The 6246-nt window shown below is 53.2% G+C and overlaps 2 non-coding genes across 2 annotated transcripts; one reads left to right on the top strand and one right to left on the bottom strand.

Moving 5' to 3' along the window:
- The first annotated feature begins 1248 nt into the window (after positions 1-1248).
- Positions 1249-1320, top strand: TRNAQ-CUG (transfer RNA glutamine (anticodon CUG)). The gene has a single exon. It is a non-coding gene; the product is annotated as a tRNA-Gln (tRNA).
- Positions 1321-3454: 2134 nt separating this feature from the next.
- On the bottom strand, positions 3455-3536 carry TRNAS-UGA (transfer RNA serine (anticodon UGA)). The gene has a single exon. It is a non-coding gene; the product is annotated as a tRNA-Ser (tRNA).
- Positions 3537-6246: the final 2710 nt, after the last annotated feature.

The following is a 6246-nucleotide window of genomic DNA, read 5'->3' as shown; positions in this document are numbered from 1 at the left end:
AGACTTCCCCTCCCTTCCCTTCTCTTGAGTCCAGTTGATCTCACCCATGGGTCATTCCTGCCCCGGGTGGGCTCAAAGCACCAACCTTCCCCTCAGCAACGGAAGGTGGGAACCAGCTCTATCACACAGAAGGAGGCTCCCCACCTCTGCTGCTGCCATTCAGCAGCCATTAATATTGATTTGTTTTAGTTAGTGCAACCCCCTCAACCCCTAATCCATCCATGAATCAAGGAGGCAAGACCCTCAGCTGGGAACCAGAGGGGTAATGGGTTAGTGTACGGGACTTATAGTAGCCGTGCTGAGTGGAGTGATGCTGAAGTTGTGAATTCAAACCTCACCTAAAGCACTAGCTTTCTTTAAGCAAATGGCTTCTGCCAATCAGTTTGCCTTACAGAAAATACAATTGCAGCTCAGAAGACACTGAGGTCCCCTTGCTTTACAGAGAGCAGGGCAGATTCCATAGATCTACCAGGCTCTGCTCTCTGCCAGCCACTAGGGTCAGGCAGAGCCCAGAGCACTGCCCCTGACACCCCCTCAGTCTTTGCTCCCCAAACCACATGTGTGCTCACCCTCTTCTCTGTGAGACTCAAACCCTGCCTGGCTTTCTGTATGTTGATGTGGTTTTCATCTGTCGTGTTGATGTGCATGTGGGTCCTGTGTGATTTTGGTGGATGACTGCCATAGTTTTGGGTGCGTGTGTGTATGATTTTTGCATACAGATTGGTTTTTTGCTTAGTATTCTTTTGGTATGTGGGTTTTGTGCTTTCTTGCTGTGGGATTTTGCTGTGTTTTTTGGTGTGGATTTGTTCTTTCTATGTTTTGTGTGGCTTTCCCTTTTGTGTATATGGCTCTGTGTGCTGTGTGGGTTTGTGTGGGTTTGGTTTTTGTTATGTCTGTGTGGGCCTGTGCAGTCTGTGATTTTCTCTTTCTTTCTGTGTGTTTGTCTTTCTGTTTGTATTTTCATGTGTAAATTCACTGGAATTTTTCAAAATCTCCACAGCTTTGCCAACTTTCACCAGGAATTTTTCTCTGTTAACAAATTCTCACGTGTTCCCTACCAGTTGGTGACCATTGCCCCAGGGGCAGGTCAGTCTCAGGGGCCTGATTTCCCATTGACCCTTCCCCCTTTTATTGGGACTGGGAACTAGCCAACCAAAAACCCCACTAAGTTTTAGTAAAGGACCAACAGTCCTTTACACGAGCCAGCCCCGTGAGGGTCACTGATGGCCAGAAAAGGCAGCACAAGCTGGTCCCATGGTGTAATGGGCAGCACTCAGGGCTCTGAATCCTGCAATCTGAGTTCAAATCTCAGTGGGACCTGGTATTGGTTTGTGGTAAAGCCCTGGAGCTCAAAGCGCTCAATTTCCCTGTTTCCAGTTGTGTAAGAGTGAGTCTTTTCCCTCCTGCTGGGTGACTCACACCTACTGGAGCCAGGTCTTTGGTTGAGATGGCTGCAATGGATTGGGGTGTAGAAGTGGCTATGGCTGCCTGTAGTCCTGTGGTTTGACCTGGTTGGGATTCTTGCTGCTTCACGTGATGCCCACAAGTTTGGCCCTTGTGCTTGCTGCCACACCTTTTCTCTGGCCCACACGGCGCTTGAAGAAAGGAGTGCCAGGGCCAGGATTAATAGTCAGGGCTTGGCAGGAGGGAGGGTGGAGCCCAGCCTGGAGTCCCTCACACCTTCCCTCCTCCGGACACCTAGAGCAGAGGCGGCTGGTGCTGACAGCTCCAAGGGAAGGTTTATAAGCCACAGAGCAACTGAAGGTGGGTCAAGAGGAGGGGAGGACCATGCCCTTGCATGGACAGCAGACAGCCACAAAGACCCCCGGCCAGGCTGCTCCCTGCCATACCAAACACTCACTGAAAGCGACCCACAGACCAGCATGCAGGGCAGCTGCTGATGCTCTGTGGCCAACATCAGAAGAAGGTAGGAAAGCAGGGCCAGTCCCCTGGTGTGGCCTCAGTCTGTTCCCACTCACAGTGCTCACTTTTGCAGTGGGGCAGGTGATTTTACCCCAAGAGGCTTTTCCCCAGCTGGCAAGAAGCAGAGAAACACTCAGGCTCCCAAGGTGCTATTTACCAACCCCCTCAAGCACAGGGGCAGGTGCACACTTGGAAGAGGGAAACTGCTCTACACGCTGGCCCGGGCAGCCGCCCATTTTCTTTGGCAAGTCAGGAAGGGCAAAGGCTAGACTGGAAGCACCTGCGGCTCATGTCCCAGCCTTTGTGACACCCAACCCCCAACTCCTTCCCAGGCTCTAGCTGAAGCCAGAGCATTGGCCTGAGCAGCCAAGAAGAGGTTCCAGCCCTGAAGGGAGCAGGACTTTCAGCACGAAGGTAAAACTGCAGCAACACAACCATGAAGCAACTCGAACTCTGAATGCCTGCTCTGAAGTCAGACATCTTACCCATTAGGCCACATGAGAAAAGCCCCTCCAAGCACTTCTTTAGAAAAGGCAGACACTGTGTTTCTCAGGTCTTCTACTGAGGAGGGCTGAGACTCTCTGGGCACAAGAAGCAGAGTTCCCAGCGACACGTGAGAATTAATTCTATGGAGCCAGGTGCAGGACTTTGGCAGGGAGGCTCAGGAGTGGGGGATTGGAGTGCAGTGGACGGGCTGGCTGTCTAGGTGAGGAGATTTAGTGACCCTCAGGTGCAGGAGAGAGGAAAAGAAGGAGGAATTGGCAGTGGCCATGGACAAGAAGAGGAGGCTCTTGGCAAGCCTGGCTAGCTCAGTCAGTAGAGCATCAGGCTCTTAATGGGAGGGGCCAGGGTTTGAGCTGCTGTCCAGGGACTCAGCTTTTAAGTTGCCTTGTGTGCCAGGAGCCAAATGATTCCTGGTGGTGCCCAGAGCCATGTGTGGGACAGAGAGGCTGAGACTTGTGGCACCTGCTCTGCGGCAGGGATCCTGGCAGCTCAGACTCAGGGAAGGCTTCTGCACTCAGAGGTGCTGACTTTGAGAGTTCCCGGGCAGTGCTCAATGCCTGCTCCACCACAGGCCCTGCCCCCAAACCATCAAATCTCTTCCCACCCCACCCTGCCCCACTTCTTTCTCTCCTCACTCCTCCAGCACACCCCATCAATGGCCAGCAGGAGGCGCTGAAGGAGAAGAGGAGGAGCTTATCAGCCAGGCCTGCTAGCAGGTGGGAGGTGCCAGGGCAGAGTTGGCTGCTGGGCACCTTTTCTTTTTTCTCTCTGTTGCTTCTGCAGCCCCCATGGATTCGCTGACTTGGCTCCTTTCACACGCTAGAGAGAGAAGCAGAACCAGGGCTATGGCTGATCTATGGGGCACTAGGTGAGTGCCAGAGGCTTCAGGTGCTGAGAAGTGGTGTCCCAGGAATCTCTATGAAAGGAGCAGAACAGGATTTACTTGGGGTGGGGAGAGAATTGAGAGTGTCTCAGGGGGTTGTTGAGGGGTATTGACCGGGTTAGAGAGTAGCTAAAACACAGGCCTCGCTGTGAGCAGGACTTGAACCTGCGTAAGGGAACCCTATTGGATTTCAACTCTAACGCTTTAACCACTCAGCCATCACAGCTGTGAGCACAAAACTGCCCCACTGCCAGAGAAACTGGTAAAGAATCACAATGCCCAGGTGTTAAGTCATCTGAACTACAGAATTCCCACCGCAAACCTGGCTCCCAAAGCACAGGGGGGATTTGGGGTTTGTTCTCTTTGCTTAGCCATGTGCAGTCGCACAGAGAGCGCGTTTAAAAGTCTCCCCTCCCACAGAGCGGGAATGGGAAATTATTCTTAACTTGAAGCTTGATGTGAATGAGGATGTCTGGACCACAGGGCCAGGGACTGGCCTTTGCTATAGAAACCAGTGACACACGGAACCAGGCTAAGGAAAATGTTTCCAGGAGTCAGTAACTGGATTAGCAGCAGTATTGTGCAGAGAAATGTCTCACAAGAGGAGTCAGCGCATTGGTGGTTCAGTAGCAGAAGTCACAGATACAGCGGGGGAGATCTGTGGATCGGGAGTGAGGGGCACTGGCAGAGCAGTGAGAGGGGAGCCCAGGGCTGGGATAACAGGGGCTGTGGGTCAGGACAGGCAGTTCTGCGCAGAGTGTTCAGAGGTGCCCTGTATCTGCCCTTTCTCTGCACCGTCCCTGCTCCCAGAATGCACCAGGCCCTGGACTGAACTCTTCCCCTGCAGGCTGAGCTGGTTTCGTTTGCTGTGATCCTGTTGGATGGGCAGGGGGGGAAGTGACAGTCCCAGCCCAGAGCCAACGCCCCCCTGTCACCCAGCACCCTTGGCCCTGGATCCACCCAGCCTAGTAGAGAACTCAGCAGGGCAGGTCAGCCAGGAGCTGTGCCCTGCCAGGCGCTCAGGGATATCTACCCTGCAGCTGGAGGATCTCCCCAGCGTGGTCCATGGGAGCTCACGCACTAATGGGGTAGCGGCAGCAGCTGCGTGGTGGGTTGGGCTGGTGACCCGGGTCCATCTCCTGGGGTCGGATGGGTTCATGCTCAGACGACTGGCCCAGTTACTGGCCAAGCCCCCCAGCCACGCTGCTGCTGTTAGCGCACTAGCCTTGGGTGGAAGCTGCTGGCTGGCTGGACCCTGAGGGTGGATCCGGCACTAGGGGAAACCCTCCGGCCTGGAGATTCGTTGCCGAGATTCCTGGGAGCTGCCCATCCCCATGGCTTGTGTGGCTGCCCCCCGGGGCCCAGCAATGGCTCTGGAGGGTGACTCGCGGCACCTGGGGGGAGGTGATCCACGCAGCGGGCAGCTGGGGGGTCTGACTTACTGATAAAATTGGTCTCTTCATTCCCTGGTGCTCGGCAGCCTGGGTCAATACCGACACCTCCCAGGAACAGGTCGGGGTTGGGTGGGGTTAGAATTTCCCTCCAAAGCGATTTTAGGGTCTGATCCTGCAAGTCCCCCATGTACTCAGTACAGGATGGGTCCAGGCACCTCACTCGATCCAGTGCTGGCATGTACAGCAGAGAATTGGAAGCGGCAAATCAGTGGGTCATATAAAGAGACTAGAAATACAAGAAGTTACTTTTGAAAGGAGAAAAGAAAAAGACGACATTCCCGAGCTGTTTAATAGGGCGAACTGCCCCTTGCAGGCTGTGAAGGGAAATCTCAGGGGTTGTGTTCACCTGTTCCCAGGGCTGTGTCCTCAAGACAGATTTGTGGGAGAAAGGAAATCACCACCGAGAGAGGAGTTGGGCTCAGGGTGGATTTTTGTGCTTTGGCAGGAAATTTAGGATCTGGGACTGGAGCCTTAAAGAGGGAGCGGGTGAAGGCTCCCCTCTGCTTTCAGGCTGAAGGAATCCTGGGTTTGGTCAGTCCATCCGGGGGGGTCACATCGCTCCCAGGCAAAGAGAGGAGGAGAACTCCCCCCACAATGACACATGCAGATCCTGGATAAGAAGAAAGAGACAAGAGACCAGCAGCAGGTGAAGGTGACTGAGGAGGGGAATCCCTTGTGCATGTTACAGAACACTTGGGAAGCTGTGGCCATTCAAACACACTGAGCTTTACTAACGAGCAAGGCCAGACTGCTGTGACTCGGAGAAGGGTTTAGGTGTCATAATGAACAAACAACTCAGCATGAAATGCCCGTGCGATGCTGTCGTTGTCCTTGGATGTACAGACAGGAGAACAGTGACTAGATATAGGGCACTAGTGTTATCTCTGTACAACATTGGTCAGACCAACACTGGACTCTTGCACACGGTCATCTTGGCCACATTTTAAGATGAAGAACAAAAAATTGGATGGGGGGCAGAGAAGAGAAAAAAAAGTGCTGAAAAGTTGCCTTCCAGTGCAAGACAAGAGCTCAGTCTGCTCAGTTTATCACAGAGAAGACCAAGAGGTCACTTGATGACAGTGTGTAAATCCCCTCCCAAAGAGAAAATTCTGGGTACTGAAGGGTTCTTTAACCCAGCAGCAAAAGGCAGAACAAGAACCAGTGGCTGGAAATTAATGGCAGAGAAACTAAAATGAGAAATAAGGGATATATTTGCAATCGGGTGATTAAATATTGGAACAAAGTACCCAGGGCAATGATGGATTCTTCACCCCACATGGGGGTGGCAAGAGGGGACAGGGGGGGCTGAAGAAAGTGCTCTCGGGTGAGATAGAACACCATTTCTCTCCGGTGCTTGGCTGGTGGCCTTGCTCTCATGCTCAGGGTCTCCCTGATCTCCATTGCTGGGGTCAGGAAGAAATTTCCCCCAGCTCACACTGGCAGGGATGTTGGAGTTTTTGTCATCCTCTGTGGCATGGGGCA

This window comes from Gopherus flavomarginatus, chromosome 10 (assembly GCF_025201925.1).
Source record: "Gopherus flavomarginatus isolate rGopFla2 chromosome 10, rGopFla2.mat.asm, whole genome shotgun sequence".
NCBI lineage: Eukaryota > Metazoa > Chordata > Testudines > Testudinidae > Gopherus > Gopherus flavomarginatus.
The sequence above is the reverse complement of the archived record's forward strand: the minus strand, read 5'-3'. Positions and strand labels throughout refer to the sequence as shown.